Source organism: Peromyscus leucopus, chromosome X (genome assembly GCF_004664715.2).
Source record: "Peromyscus leucopus breed LL Stock chromosome X, UCI_PerLeu_2.1, whole genome shotgun sequence".
NCBI classification, from domain to species: Eukaryota; Metazoa; Chordata; class Mammalia; order Rodentia; family Cricetidae; genus Peromyscus; species Peromyscus leucopus.
The window spans coordinates 36,925,504-36,941,928 of record NC_051083.1 but is presented as its reverse complement, the minus strand read 5'-3'; the positions used below and the strand labels follow the sequence as shown (position 1 = coordinate 36,941,928).

General features: G+C 35.4%; 1 pseudogene; it reads left to right on the top strand.

The window, feature by feature from the left end:
- Positions 1-15,032: 15,032 nt before the first annotated feature.
- Positions 15,033-15,398, top strand: LOC114695806 (annotated as a pseudogene).
- Positions 15,399-16,425: the final 1,027 nt, after the last annotated feature.

The following is a 16,425-nucleotide window of genomic DNA, read 5'->3' as shown; positions in this document are numbered from 1 at the left end:
GCATGGAGACCAGAAACTAGAAGCATTTGGCCAGGTTAAGCATTTGGCTGGTTAAGCTTTCAGGCTTCTAGCAGCAGTTCAGCTGAGAGCCATTTGGAAATGAGGACACAGAGGCTTCCAGTCTGAGGAAACAAGATCAGCTGAGAAGTTGGCCAGGTAAGGTTAGCTGTGGCTTGTTCTGTCTCTCTGATCTACCAGCATTGACCCCAAATAAGTTTATTAGCATGCACAATATTTGGGGGAATACAATACCACACCAAAGATTAAACAAAAAAAATAAATTATTTAAGCAGACCTATAACTATCATCAATAAAATTGCAGCAGTGATAAAAAGGTTTCCCAATTTAAAAGCATCCACTATCAAATGAATTTACCATAGAGTTCTACCAGAACTTCAAAGAAGAAATTAAACCAATACTACTCAAATCATTCCAAAATATAGAAAAGGGAAGAGGGTTCTAAACTCCTTTTATGAAGCAAATAATAACTTGATACTAAAACAATAGAAAAACACAAGCTTATCTCCTTGAACATAGATATATGTGGCTAAATTATATAATTAAATTTAAATAGCATTGAAATTTAATTCTTTAGTCAGACTAGTTACATTTAGTCAGAATAGTTACTCAATACCCACATATGGTATATGATTCTAGTTCTACACAATTTGGATAATTTCTACTTTTGCAGATAGTTCTGTCAGGAATAAATGGGAAGTTCAAAAAGTATGTGAGCAATTGGCTCCACTGGGCAATATGAATGGAATATGATTATGACATAAGTAATATTCAGTGTGAAGAGTCTAGAAGGAACCTGTGCTTTGCAATATGTGAGATTGCTTTTGAAATTTACCTCTGATCTTTGCAAATTCTGAAAATTTCAGGGAGCTTCTTAAACTTGCCAGGCCTTGCTCTACTAAATGTGAAGGTGTCTGTCACAAAATAGATGAGAGTTATATGTGTAAAAATGATTGTAGGTAGTGTCAGCAAATTTCTCAGGCCTCTACACTCATTGTACTGTTGGGATCACTTGGTCAACACTTGTAGCCTAATTCATTTTGAAATTAATTTGAAAGTACAGAAGTATGCATCACCTAATCAATTCTTGCCCTGTTTATCCTTAATGTGAACTATTTACTAAATTTCCTATCATAATTGTGAAATTCCAGAATTGATGTGGAGGACCTTGAATGCCCAGGCTAAAAGGCTATTTTGCACTGGATAGGCAACACAAAGATAAAAAAATATTTTTAACATATTAATATAAACAATGAGACACTTTTAGAATGTTTAGTGAGAGCCTTTAGTGTAAGTTACTTGTGAATAAAACAACTTAGTATGAAGCTGGAGACCAAAATAAAGGCTGGTGAGCATATTAATGGAAAACCTTACCTACCATGTTAAGTCTGTACTTTATCTTATGAAACATGAGAAAAGAACAAGGCGCTCTAAAGAAGGGTATAACCACAACTTGGCCATCTGATTGAAGTGGGGGAAGATTTGAAGGAATTAAGATAGGATAAAAGAAAGCTACTTGGAAACTTGGCATAGTTTGACTCTGAAATACCACTTGGTCCCCAGATGATGTCACTGAGGATGTTATGGAAAGTTTGAGACTGTGGACTAGCTTGTAAAAGTGCATCACTGGCAGGGGAAAGGTAGCCCTTAATGCTGATATCTGCCTTTGGTTCTCTTCCAAACTCTCTCTGCTTCCTGATCTGTCACCATGTGAACAAGCCATGCTGCAAACTTTCCCTACCAAAGATGGAGCCACCACAGCCACCAAGACTTTTCCAATATGATGGACTGATGTCCCAGCAAACCACAAACTAAAATAAGTTCTTTCCACTGTAAGTTGTTTCTGTCAGCTATTCTGTTACAGTGATGAGAAAATTAGTAAGATTGTTTATTGCATTAGCCAAAGAAAAAGAAGTTCTGAATGGGAACAGTAGTGGTAGGTTATCATGAAATTGAAGGTGGAGTTTGAATAAATTATTATGAGGCAAACCCAACAGGATTTAGTGGGGAAACAATATGGGAAAATGAGAGAAGACTAGACTCTAAATCAAATGCTGAATGAAATGCTATAGAAGAAAGAAGATTAGAGATAAGCATTGAACATCTTGAATCTGAAATACATGTAAATTATTCAGATAGATAGTTTTGTACATGTGGCATTTTCATGTTTCAAAAGGATGTTAGTAAGTGGATATCTACTGAACAACTGAAAACACAAAATTGGAACTCATTGAAGAGTTCACATAAATTTGTTACTTTAGAAAGCTTGACATAGAAATAATGATGAAATATGAAGAATAAATAATGCTGACAATAATATGAATATAGTATGGAAGAAAGAATATTATGAAAGAAGTTTAAGTAATAATCCCTGCATCAGCCAAGACAGTCCAAGTACTAAACGTTAAAAAAAATCAATAATTTAAAATGAGAAAGAGTTATTTCCCACTTACACAAAGTCCCACACAGTTTCTGTCATTCTTAGAGTTTTCTTTGGAATTTATGATACTTCCAAGAGCAAGGGCATTTTTCCATACTATAGCTGATAAATATAGTCCTCCAGCATCCCAGGAAGAAGAAAGTTGGATATTGGTAGAAGTAGTTATCATTACAACAATTATTTAAATAAATTACAGTAAGAAGTAAACTATAGATAGGTAGTTTTGTAGCAGAAGAACGCAAACATGCCAAGGAAGAAGAAACTAAAACAAGAAAGAAATTATTGACAAAATGCTACAGCGAATAGTTTACAATTGGTTTTTGTTGTGTTTCTTTATTTGTTTGGGGTTTAGGATTTTTGTGGTGTGATGATTGAATCCAGGGCCTTGTGTGCCCTATGCAAGCACTTTGTCTACCAACTGAGACCTGGCTCCAGATTCCAGTAACATTTTCTCTCCTTTCTGATTGGACTGAAAAGAAGAGTAGCAGTTGCTCCCAGTGTTACCATTGTTCACTCTTTTAGGATTTCCCAAAACCCCTCCCAAAGTCTTACAAGCACAAGTGCTTCTTTTTGCTAAACTCTCTAAAGCTACTGGGGCTCAGAGTGCCAATTGTTCCCTTACAGCATTGTGACTGATATAAACTCTGAATTACACTAAAAGTTTTACAGCCTTGTTTCCCTGCCATTCTTACCTTGTCAATTTCTATGCTAGACAGTCCTGGATCCACATTTTTTTAATTTATTTTTTATTGAAAATAAAGTTATTTTAGTACAATGTATTATGATCATGGTCTCTCTTCTCCTCCCAGATCCACGCCACCCTTCCAACTCCATACTTTCTTTCTTTCTATATCTCTTAAGAAAACAAACAGGCAAATAAAAAAGACAAATAAAAAGGATAAAACAAAATGAACAAACTAACCAAAAAAAAAAAATAGAAAAAAACCTATGAGAGAACATGAGAAATGAACACACACACACACACACACACACACACACACACACACACACACCCCATAAAAACTCAAAATCAGAAACCATGCTATACAAACAGAAAAATCACTAAGGTTAAAAAAATGCCCAAAGAAATTTGAGACATAAAATCTCAAAAATACCTTTGAGTTCATTTTGTGTTATCCATCTACTGCTTGGCATTAGACCTGCTCTTAGTGTTGTTTGTATACCCAGTGAGACTTCTTTGGATGAAGTAATTATTCTTTTGTGAGCAGTTGTTAATTGGAGGTAGCTTTTTGGTATGGGATGAGAGCTCATGTCTATTTTCCCATCTCAGCACTGGGACCCCATCTGGTTTGGATCTGTGCAGTCTCTACGAGTTCACATGTGCATCAGTCTTCTTGTATTTGGAAAGCACTGTTTCTTTGGTATCATCCATGCCCTCACGCTCTTACAATCTTTCTGCCTTCTTTTCCATATAGTTCTCTAAAGCCTGAATGGAGGGATTTGATGAAGACATCCCATTTAGGACTGACTGTTTCTAGGTCCTTCACTCATTGCACATAGTCCAGTTGTGGATCTCTGAATTAGTTCCCATCTACTGAAAGAGGAAGAGTCTCTGGTAATGGCTGAGCAAGACATTGACTTATGGGTATAGCAGAATGTCATTAAGAGTCATTTTATTGCTATGTTGCTTTAGCAGAATAATGATGTTGGTTTCTCCCTAGGCCCATGGCCTAAGTAGACTCAGATTCTTGGCTACCTGATCAGTGACAGGCAGGAAATGGCTGACACTCTGAACCCCAGTGACTTTAAGGGGAGTTTAGCAAGAAGAAGTACCTGTGCTTGTAAAGCTTTGTGCAGGGTTGTTTGTTTGTTTGTTTTGTTTGTTTGTTTAATTGTTTGATTGTTTGTTTGTTTTTTCTGGGAGGGGCGTGTGTGAGTGAGCAGTGAGCTAGCACCAGCAACACTGGGAGCATCTGTTACTCCTGTTGAAGTCTAGTCAGAAAAGAAGAGGATTACCAGAATCTGCAGAAGATATGTATGGGTGCCTTTTAGGAAATCCAGAAACACAACTAACCTCTAGTAACCAGACAGAAATGGAGCAGAGGGTACTTGGATCAGCTTCTCATGGCAATGGGAACAAAACAGAGAAGACTGAGAAATGGGTTTGTTGAGGTGAATGGCAGTTCTAAGGCACTCTCAAGTAATATCTGATCATATGTTATCAGATGAAAACTGAATTCAGAATAAAAGAAGTAGGGGAAAGACAGAGAATGGGAATCACAATGAAAACAGGTAGAGATACAGAATAAATGAAAGCAAAGGCACCTCTAGGTGATTTGGTGTTGAGAGTTTTTAAAAATCAAACCTTTATGAGTGATAACCATTACTCTGTATCTTTACAAGGACTAAAGAGAAAGTAAATCAACTTATATATAAATGCAGACATTCAGTATCTGAGAAGGTAGGTGACATGGCTTTTTTAATGTTTTAAAAACAATTATCAAGGAAATATCTTACATTAGGCTTTGTACAGGTGAATGTCAAGCACTATATAAATTGAGCTACTGGATAGTTTCTACGATGTTAAACCATCATTAGTGCTGTCTGTGTTTCTCAGCTATTATTAAGGGAGTTTTCCTGTAGAATTAGTTTTCTCAGTCACAGGAAGCCAAATGCTTTCACATTGAGTGAGGAAAGGCAGTCATTAATGGTTGCAACTGGGGTGTGTATTAGCAAGTTGACATCTAAATATTTGTACACGGATTATCTGACAGTAGGAGAAATGACAGCAGGTATTTAATTCCTTTTAAGCTATTTCCCTCCACCCTGAGCTGTTTCATTCTTTCAGTATCATCGTTAAGTTGGCTCCCTCCCCATAATTGAGCAATATCCTGAATTTGTATTGATTTGAAAGGAGTACTACTGAGAAGAAAATACGAAACTAGAAAGAGTTTTAAGTGGACCAAACACAAAACACAAAATTAAGGGATCAGACTCCAATCAGAATCCTTTATCTCCCCTCTCTTCCGCTTTTCAAAGGTGAGAGAACAATTATTTCTGCCTATTTTAGTCTCTTTTTTATCTTCCTTTCTTCCTGATTCCCAGGCAGAACCATACGATGCTGTAATACACTGTTCCGTTTCAAAGAATGCAAAGAAATGCAGCAACCCTGACTGTGAAGGGGGTTGTAATGTGAAAAGAAATCATTATAATTTGAAGATTACTTATTGATTCAGTTTTAAATTAAGTAACTACCTTGGGTTTAGGACAACATAGGTGCTAGAATCTGAACACAAATATGTTGATGGCAGCCTACTGACTTGCAGGAGTTTTATAAACAGCAAAGGGAATTTCCAATATTTTAGCTTTCAACTTGATCTTTTAAAATTTTATTTCAGCCTCTCCCAAACACTTGGCTGTTCAAGACATTCCCTGAATTATTAATGTCAGATACAGTTTCATGAATTCCAGTTGCACCTCTTGCACAGTGCAGAAGGACTCCAGGCTTTCCTTATAAAGCAGCAAAGTAGGGGGAGGGGATTGAAAACTACACTTCCTACATGCTTCTCACACAAAAATAAATGCTCAATGGAGATTACCATCTGTAAACTAATTCTCAGGCTGTTAATGGCAAGATTCAGAGCAATTGCTATGTGTTGTAAAATATGCAGTTTAAGACTCCCCCATTCATTTAGAAATGCTCTGTGACTTAGCAGTGTATTCTCTCTGGTGGCTTTCTGCCAAGTCTGTATTTCTGTTGCATTTACCTACTCATGGAGAATTTTAAGAGAGTGCAAGATTAATTTCCAAACACCAAGAAGAGCTGTGAGGTATGATTTGTTGGAAAATCATATCATGTCTCCACTTCCAACATTCTTTAGACTTCCCCTCCTTCTTGAGTAGGAAAGTGGCTGTTGCTTTTCTTCTCAATACACTCGAATGTCCTGAGCTAGTGACTAGAATGACAAGGAAAGCATTCCATGTCTCTAAACTAAAAGGATTCTGGAGGCAGAGTTTTCAAACAATCTCGTGCAAACTTTGCAATGATTTGTTAGCTGGCAAATATTGCTCATGGCCTACAAAATGTCCTGAAACATTTATACTCTTAACAATGTCACAACTATTTACTGTGAAATGTAGAGATAAAATAGGCTAGAACATGGAAGATTTTAGTTTCTTATCACTGTGCTTTTGATACATAATATAAAAAGTATATGTATTAGTAAGACACCATGCAGTGTTTTGATGCACTTTTATATTGCATGATGTTTAATTCGGTTGAAACATAGTTATCTTCTCAAACACTTACCATTTATGCTGAAAACTTCCACTTCCAACATGTTTTTTTTCAAACTTCTTGAAATATACAGTGTATATTTTTTAAAAATCTATACTCACTCTATTATGCAATTCCACACTAGGACTTACTGACCACTATTCTACTCTCAATTTTGGTAAGAGCAGCTGTTTTAGATTCCACATGTGTGATCAAGTTATACTTGTCTTACTGTGCCTGACTTAATTTACCTACCATGTATACTGTAACAAATAATAGGATTTTGTTCTAATTTGTGGTTAAATAGCATCCCATTACACACACACACACACACACACACACACACACACACACACACACACACATTTTCTTTTTTGTTTTCCTCTTATCAGTAGGTCAACAGAGTTTTTCCAGTTCTTGAATGTTAGGAATAGTGTTGCATTGGACATAGGAGTGCAGAAATCCCTTCAACATGCTGATTTTATTTACTGGGAGTGGGACTGATAAGTCATCTGCTAGTTTCACTTGCACTTTCCCAGGAAAGTCTACAGTGTGTGCTATAATGACTGGACTAATTTACGTCCCTATTAACAAAGTGAGAGGGATCCTTCTCTACATTCTTGACAGGACTTGTTTGTAATACCTTTCATATCAATAGCCTTTCTAGCCAAAATGAGGTATATCTCATTGTGTATTTGATTTATATTTACATAATTATTAGTGATATTGAGCAGATTTTATATATGCATCAGGTATTTGTATGTCTTTTTTTATACATGTCTATTTATAGCTATTTCCTCTTTTATATTCAGGTTGTTTATGTTCCTGTAGTTGAGGTTTTGGAATTCCTTATTTATTCTAGACCTTATCAAATGTGTATGTTGCAAATATTTTCTTTCATTCTTTGGGTGCTCTGTGTACTCTTTACTTTTCTCCTATATAGCTGCAATCTAGTTTGGAGTAACATCATTAAAATTTTGCTTTTATTTGGATTTGGAAATAAACTAAAAGAGATCGTTATCTATCAAAAACCCTAAAATGTTTCCTGTAACTTTTCTTGTAGCGGTTTCAGGGCTTATATTGAACTCGTTAAATGATTTTGAGTCAGTTTTATAACTTGTGAGAGATAATGTCTAGTTTCATTCTACATCGTGTGAGTATACCATTTTCCCAACACTGTTTATCAAAGATTGTCCTTTCGGCAATGTGGCGAATTTGTAAAAAAAAAAAAAAAAAAATAGTTGGATACAGATGATGCTTAGTTTTACTTTTAGCATCTCTATGGTGTTCCACTGGTTTGTGTAAGAATTTCTATGCCAATATAATGAATATTATGCAAAATGTTAGTATATTATGAAGAAAGGTAATGCAGTAACTATGGCCTTGCTCTTTTTTGATCCAGAAAACTTTGGCTATAATTTTTTAAGACACTTGCATTGACTCTGTAGATCACTTTGCATATGATTGACATTTTAGCAATATTGACGCTTTCTGCCAATGAACATAGGGTGTGTTTCTACATCTTTTGGTTTTTAATTTCATCACCATAGATTTATATTTCTGATTAACTGTTATTCTCTCACGCAAAACATCCCAACTACAGATTCCCCTCCCTCCACTCCTCCCAGCTATCCCCCACTTCCATCTCCCCAAGATCTGCTCTGTTTCCTCTTCAAAAATGAGCAGGCCCCCAAGACAAGACAGTTGAAGAGGACAAAACAAGATGCAATAAGTCAATGCAAAAGCCCTCATCTCAAGGCTGGATATGGCAACCCACTGCGAGAAAGTTCTGTCTCTGACTCTTCTGCCTGTGTTAGTATCTGTGAGCCTATGTGAGTCCTGCTTAGTTGACTCAATAGGCCATGTTCTCCTAGAGTCCTCCAAGCCTTCTGACTCCTATGATCTTTCCTCCCCCTTTTCAGCAGGACTCACCAACCTTCTAGGTTAGGGACTCAATGGAGACCTCAAAAAATTTTCTTGATTTCTATCTTGGATTATTTGATATTAACAGATAACAATACAACCGATAACAGATAATTACATATTTGTTTTGTGTATTTATTGCATTTTTATTGGTTGAAATATATTTGAGTGGAATACTTGCAGTTGTCCATGTATATTATCATGCCATCTGAAAACAGTAACAAACTGGCAATTTCTTCTCCAATTAGGGTTCCCTTTATTTTTCTTACCTAATGACTCTGGCTAACGCCTCCATAACTATATTGAACAAAAGTGGTGAAAATGGGCATTCTTGCTTTGTTACAGTGCTTACAAAATTTGCTTTCCATTTTCAGTATAAGCTTAACTATTGACTTATTACAAATTACCTTTATTATCTTGAGAAGCATTTTTCAAAACTGAATTTGATCAGTTTTTATCACGAAAGAATGTTGAATTTATGAAATGCTTTTTCTCTATCTATTGAGTTGACCATATATATGACTTACAGCCTTCGTTCTGATTATTCAGGGTATCACGCCTTTTGATTTCTATGTACCTTAGTATCCCTGGGATGAATCAGCCTTAGTCACAGTGAATAATGTGAATAATCTTTAAATGCGCTGTTGGACTCAATTGGCTTCTATCTTGCTGAAGATCTTTACATCTAAGTTGATCAATAATACTAGGGTATATTCATCTTAGAAAAACATATTAAGTTTTGGCATGAAAATAATTCTGGCCTCATGTAATGTGTTTGAAAAATTTATACATCTTTTCTAATGTGGAATAAATTGAAGAGAATTTGTGCCAGTTCTTTAAATATTTGGTAGAATCCACCAGTAACACCATCTTTTCCTGAGCTTTTATTTGGTGGAGGTGTTTTCTGTTTGATGGATGGATCTCATTCCTTGTGATAGGTCTGTTCATGGGTTCTAATTCTCCTGCTCCAGTCTCTGCAAATATCTGTGTCTATAAATTTGCCATGTTTTTCTAGGTTGTCAAATTTTTGCTGTATATCTGTTCACAATGATTTCCATTGTTTTTTTTTTTTTGTATAACTGTTTTCTCTTTCAATATCTCCCTTTCTGTCTGTGATTTCATTTGAGATTTTTTTCTTTTTTTCTTGGTTTTCATAAAGTCTTATGCATTTTGTTTTCATGGTACAAACTCTTGGTTGCATTTATCATTTATAGTGTTACTTAGTCAATATTTATTTCAACTCTGAGATTTATTATTTCCATCCTTGTACTAACTATGGATTTGGTTTGCCTTTGTTTGTCTAGTTCTTTGAGATGTAGTAATATGTTGTACATTTGTACATTATTGATATGTGTAATGACTGCTATGAGTTGCCTTTTTAAATTTAAATTATTTTTTGAAAATTTCATACCTGAGTATTTTTTCCATCATTCCCACCTATGTCTCTTACTATTTCAACTTCTTCCATGCCCCCTAACTACCTCTTATGTTTAAGAGCTCTCCTGTACTTCTATAATTTCTTCTACACACACACACACACACACACACACACACACACACACAAACATAAATCTCACACATATGCACATATATAACACACTGATGACATTTAGTTTTGTTCTAATGTATCTGTGTTTAGGGTTGACTACTTGGGATTAGATAACCTAACATGCAGCATTTGCCTGGAAAAGCACAAGCACCTTTTTATAGTGCCTTTGTTACAAACACTCCCGTACAAACAAAACACTCCTGTTACAAACATAAGCACTGCCTTTGTTTCAGTGCTTACAAAGTTTGTTTTCCATTTTCAGTATAAGCTTAATTATTGACTTATTACAAATTTCCTTTATTATCTTGAGAAGCATTTTTCAAAACTTAAATTTGCTCAGTTTTTATCATGAATAAGTATTCCTTCTCTCATTAACCTGTAACTATCTAGTTTGGGACCCTATGAAATTTCTCCTATCCATCTTTGCATGTCAATTTATGTAAGCACTATTTTGGTCTGTTTTAGACAACCGTTATTGAGCATTGACAGGCATACCATCGCTGTGAAGTGCAGAAGACACCACCACCCTGGTTCTCTTCTTACTCATATTTCCAGCCCTATTCTGCAATGCTCCCCAAGCCTTAGGATGGACCAACTGGGGCTGAGCATCCTATGGTCACTTACTGTTTGCATTGTAGCCTATTGTAGATCTCTGTAGAAGCTTCAGTCTATTGCAAAAGGAAGCTTCTTTGATGAAGGGCTGTAGTTGCACTTATTAGAGAGTTTAGAGACACTTATTTAGAATATAGTGAGAAATGCTAATGGCTTAGGAAAATGTTATAGTAGGTTCTAATCTATGACCTTTGTTTTGCTGTATCTCTTTGGTTTCAGTATATTGCTGTCCATATTAATTTGTTTCACAAAATTAAAAAAATTACCTTTCTAATTTCTTCCTGTATCTATTGTTTTGAAGTAAATTGTCTAATTCCCACTGTATTTACATAATTTCCAAATTTTCCTGTTATTGATTTCCAGCTGTATCATGCTATGATCAGGAAAGAGTGTGGTTTAATTTTTAAATTTTTGTTCAAACCTGTTTTGTGTCCTTCATATCATCTATCCTAGGGAATATTCTATGTGTTGATGAGAAAAATTAAAATATATGTTCAGGAGCTACCAGATGGAATAGTCCATAGATCTCTTTTAGGTCCATTTGGTTTAGAGTCCCATTTAACTGTTGTTTCCTTTTTGATTTTCTTTTTGAACAAACAGTTCATTGCTTAATGTGGGCTATTAAAAAGTAAATGAGAAATGAAGTGCCCAACTATTACATTGGAGTTCCTATGTCCTTTAGATTTATTAATACTTATTCTATATATTGGGTGCTTATATCAGGTGTGTATACACCTAAAATTGTCATTTTATTTTTCTGAGTTGACCCTTTCATCTTCCTTAACTATAAATTCACTGTCATGCAAAAGGTACACCTTTTATTTTTTTTGTATATATTCTTTTGAAGCATTGAGAATATTGTTTATTGTTTATTTTTTTAGCTGTCAGAAACTGATTGTAAGCTGTCTTAATGAAGACTCTGTTATTTTCAATTTGACTGATGACCCTTGACCTTCCCATATCTGGATATTCATATCCTTCTCTAAGTTTGGTAAGTTTTGTTATTTCTTTTAATAAGTTTTCTTCCTCTCTGCTATTCTGAAATCCTCATAGAATCACAATAATAATAATAGCCCACAATTCTGTAAGTTTTATTCATTCCTCTTTGTTTATTTTTTTTTATTTTTTATTTTTTTTTTTTTGGTTTTTCGAGACAGGGTTTCTCTGTGTAGCTTTGCGCCTTTCCTGGGACTCACTCTGTAGCCCAGGCTGGCCTCGAACTCACAGAGATCCACCTGGCTCTGCCTCCCGAGTGCTGGGATTAAAGGCGTGCGCCACCACCGCCCGGCTTTGTTTATTTTTTTTATTCTCTTCCAACTGTGTATTTTCAAAGAAATGGCCTGCCTCTGAGCTCACTGATTTTCCTTTCTATTTGATCTATTCTGATGTTGACATCTTCCTTCATGTTTTAGTTTAACGGAGCTATCTTTAAACTCAACAATTTTCTGATTATTTTCTCTTTTGTGTTATATTTCTCTGTTAAATTATTGAAATATTCCTTTGCCTTTGATTCAAGCTTACTGTTTTTCCTCAAAAGAGATTCTTAAAATTCTTTGAGAGTTTTTTTTTTTGTAGTGATCATTATCACATCAGTTCCTGTACCTTTATTTTGATTACTAGGTAAGGTCATGATTTCCTAAAAGTTCTTGTTGCTTGTTGATACATGACAACACCTAGATATTGAGGAAATTGTTATTTATTCTAATCCTTAATCTAAATTTTTAATGCATGTCTTTTTCAGAAATTATAAGCAGGTGGTTTTTTTTTTTCTAAGCCTGTGGTCAGTTCTATTATTTCAGCACTGGATGGTATTCAGATCCAGATTTCCCAGAAGGCTACTGTTTGTGCAGTCACTATTTCAGTATCATAGGGTCGTCATAGCCCATACACCATTGGTATATTGTCCAAAAGGAAACAAGAAAGTAAATAGAGTTTGTAGTCTATTTCCACAAGCCTATGACTGGGGTCCCAGTGCCAGAGTAGGCCCAGATGCTTCATTTATGTCACATTTAAGTCCAACCACTGCAATACTTTGCCTGAATCCAAGCAGGATCACTGTACACTAATATTTCATACTTGTGGCCACCAGTATCACCAAACTGTGTCATAACTCGAGCAAACACAAGCACAACACTGGGGTATTAATGAGGCCCACATTTCCATAGGCTACCTATTGCTGAAGTGAACTCATGGCCCAAAGCCTCTACAAGCAGTGACAGGTAATGCTAGCTACAGTAGGTTCAACTTTTACCCTGGCAGTGGAGCTGTTACGAAAACAGGAAGGTTGGGCATTAGAACCTGATCACCATTTGGCTATGCCACTGCCTTTTTTGGTATGCCCTTTTATTTTGTTATGGTAAATGCAGATACTTATAGTTTCTCACTTAATTCCATTCATTAATCCTGATACACTATGATATATCAAGGAGGCTTATATTCCTTATACTGCACTACATAAGGAGGCTGTTAGCCATTGCGTTGCTCTACCCCCATTGATTAATTAATTAACTAAAATTGCCTCTCTGTAACCTAAATTCCTTTGTAATCAAATCGTTTGAATTTGTTTTTTTTCTTTTAAGCCTTGAAGAATCTGTACTCGATTATTGAGTTCTTCTACAAAAGAAAATTTTTATTTTCTCCATCTTTAATGAGTTCAGAGAAATCTTAACTATGAGTGGTTCCATAATGACAAACATATCCAGATTTTACACAGCAAGCTTTCAAAGAATAAATCCAGGAAAAATATTAGAGGCTGGAAATGTCACATTAAAAACTATATAAATTATAAAATGTTCCAACAGAGCTTTGTCATTGTTGAGACCTAGATTTGAAAATAATTACTGTTAATAATTCTCCCTGGTAGGAAGACTCTATTCACCTGCTGCAGGACAAGTTTGTTCTTTAGACAACCATTGCTTTAAGTGTCCTGTCAAATTGATTCAGATATTCAAGGCAAGAAAGAGATTTAATTTAATCTTTTCAATAGAGTGGCTAAGCACTCATCTGCCATTACTGATTGATAGCTACAATTTGGTAGTTTGTAAAATCTCATCAACTTTTTGCTTAAACTAGTTTTAAATGATCTTTCATGCCCCAAATGCTTACCAACACATAGCAGAAATTCTGGTTTTGGTACTTGGTATTGTTAAAATGTTCCTCCATTAGATTAGTAAGCTGTACTCACTTCAAACAAGCAAACTACATACTTTTTTTCTAACACTCAAAGTGTATGACTTATATTACTCCTTCATGTTTTAGGTACCAATGACAAAGATCAGATTAGCTATCAAAGTAAGGAATTATAGTTTATCCACACTTTCCCCATTCAAATTAATGGAAATGTTAGTTAGATTTCTGGAAGGGAGGTGAGAGGTATGAGTAAAAAAACTATGTCTCAGGAAGGGAACTCACTCAGACAATATTTGATTAATTTGGTGCTTTGTCTTTTTAGCCCTGTTTTTAGATCACCTACCTGCCTGCTGTAGCCTACAGAACTCCTCTAAGCAAATAATGATTCTTCTTACTTTTCCCCCTGTTTATATTTTACTTGCCATAGCCTTGGCTTCCTACAGCTCTGCCCTATTTCTTTGACCTTCTTACTCCAGCAAAGGCAAAATTAACTCCAGGACTGTGTGTTTCTATGAAAATATATGGGAAAGAATGAGCTGATCACAGATTAATGTCATGTGCCTACCTAACCTCTATTGTTTATACCTCTTTTAAAAACATAAAAGTCAATATATCAGCTTTAGACTTGAAACAGCACTAAATACCAGATTCATAGAGAAACGAAACAAGGGAGAAAAAGCACTGTTTTATGAAAACTTTTTCAGACCTTATGCTCCTGAAATCAGCAATTTTACTATAAGAGGGAAAAATGGCCTGTTCGGTTATGTGCAAAAGCTTTTCAACCATGAATGGAAAAGTGTCATAAAATGCCACCATTGCCCTCAAATGATGAATTCTCCACTTGTTCAATTCCTCTGGTTATTCTGTAGAGTTGCTTAGCCTCTGTGCCTCTAAAACATATTCTGAGATTGCCACTGAAATGTAGCATTTATCAACAAGAGCTAGCAATGGCCCAGTAAAAACCTACTCTAATGTGCAGTGGAAGGGAAACATCAGTTTCTATAAGCAGAATGTACTGAGTATTTCCAGTGGTGTGGACTGGGGTAGTATCAAAGAATATAAAACGCTAGTGTCTTCTAATCTAGCTAAGAAAACAAAGTATATTATAAACTTCCATTGCTGGCCTTGCTTCTTTCTTTCCTTGTTGATATCACTCCCATAAATATGGTGAACATTCCTAAGACCCGCCGGACATTCTACAAGAAATGTGGCAAGCACCAATTTCACAAAGGGCCACAGTACAAGAAGGGCAAGGATTCTCTGTATGCCCAGGGAAAGTGGCATAATGACAGGAAACATAGTGGCTATAGTTGACAAACTAAGCCTATTTCCCCGCAAAAGGGCTAAAACTACGAAGAATGTTGTGCTGAGACTGGAGTGTGTTGAGCCTAACTAACTGCAGATCTAAGAGAATGCTGGCTAGTAAGAGATGCAAACATTTTGAACTTGGAGGCAATAAGAAGAGAAAGAGCCAAGTGATTCAGTTCTAAGTCCATTTCGTTATAAAGACAATTAAATCATGGATTTTTACTCCCCAAAAATAAGTGAAGTATATACAGATAGAAAGCAAGCAAAACTTTACAAAGCACCAAATGAAGTCATGTATGTAATAATTATTGTATTAGACAGCTATTGCTACCAACAATCACAAAAGCTCAATGGCTTACAGTAAGAAGAATTTATTATCTGTGATTCAGCTGGAGTCCAGCTGAAATAGACTAATTTTAACTAGGATTATCTAGGCATTAATTTTGAATCATACTCAGCCTGCTTGTCTGTTAGAGATGAACAAATAGAACAAAAAGATACTTGGTCAGGTTTTAATCAAATTGGAAGAGATCAAAATTTCCCATAGCACAGACAATAATATGCAAGTCTAAAGCCTACTATTGACTTTGAAATGGCACAGATATGCCAGCATATTATTGGCTAGGATCACATGGGTAGGTCCTACATCACTGGGATGGGCAGGCATACTCCTTCTATAATGAGAGCAAGTCCATATTTCCTGAAAAATAACCCAATCTGCTACAATACTATTTTGTTTCAGTGAAGAGATAACATAATACTGGAGTATTCAACATGATAGCTGGATTAGAACATGATTTCTCAGGCATTTAGAAACTGTAGGTACTTTCTTGACAGTTGCAGTTATAAACCATGGCCCAGAGTCCATTTATCAACTATCTATGAAATATTTTTTGATGATTTTCTGTTAGCAAGGAGGTGAGTTACTATTTCCTAATCATCAAGAAGTTGGAGAAATGTAGTAAGTTTTCTGAACTAGAACTGACTGAAGAAGAAAACTTATCCCATAACATCTTCAACCAATACATCGGCATTTTTCAGTGATAGTTTTATGCAGAAGGTAGCTGATAATTTAAGGTAGTTGTTCTCAACTTTCCTAATGATGTAACCTTTCAATACATTTCCTCAAGTTGTGGTGACACCCTACCATAAAATTATTTTGTTGCTACTTTGTAACTGTAATTTTGATAATGTTATGAATCATAATAT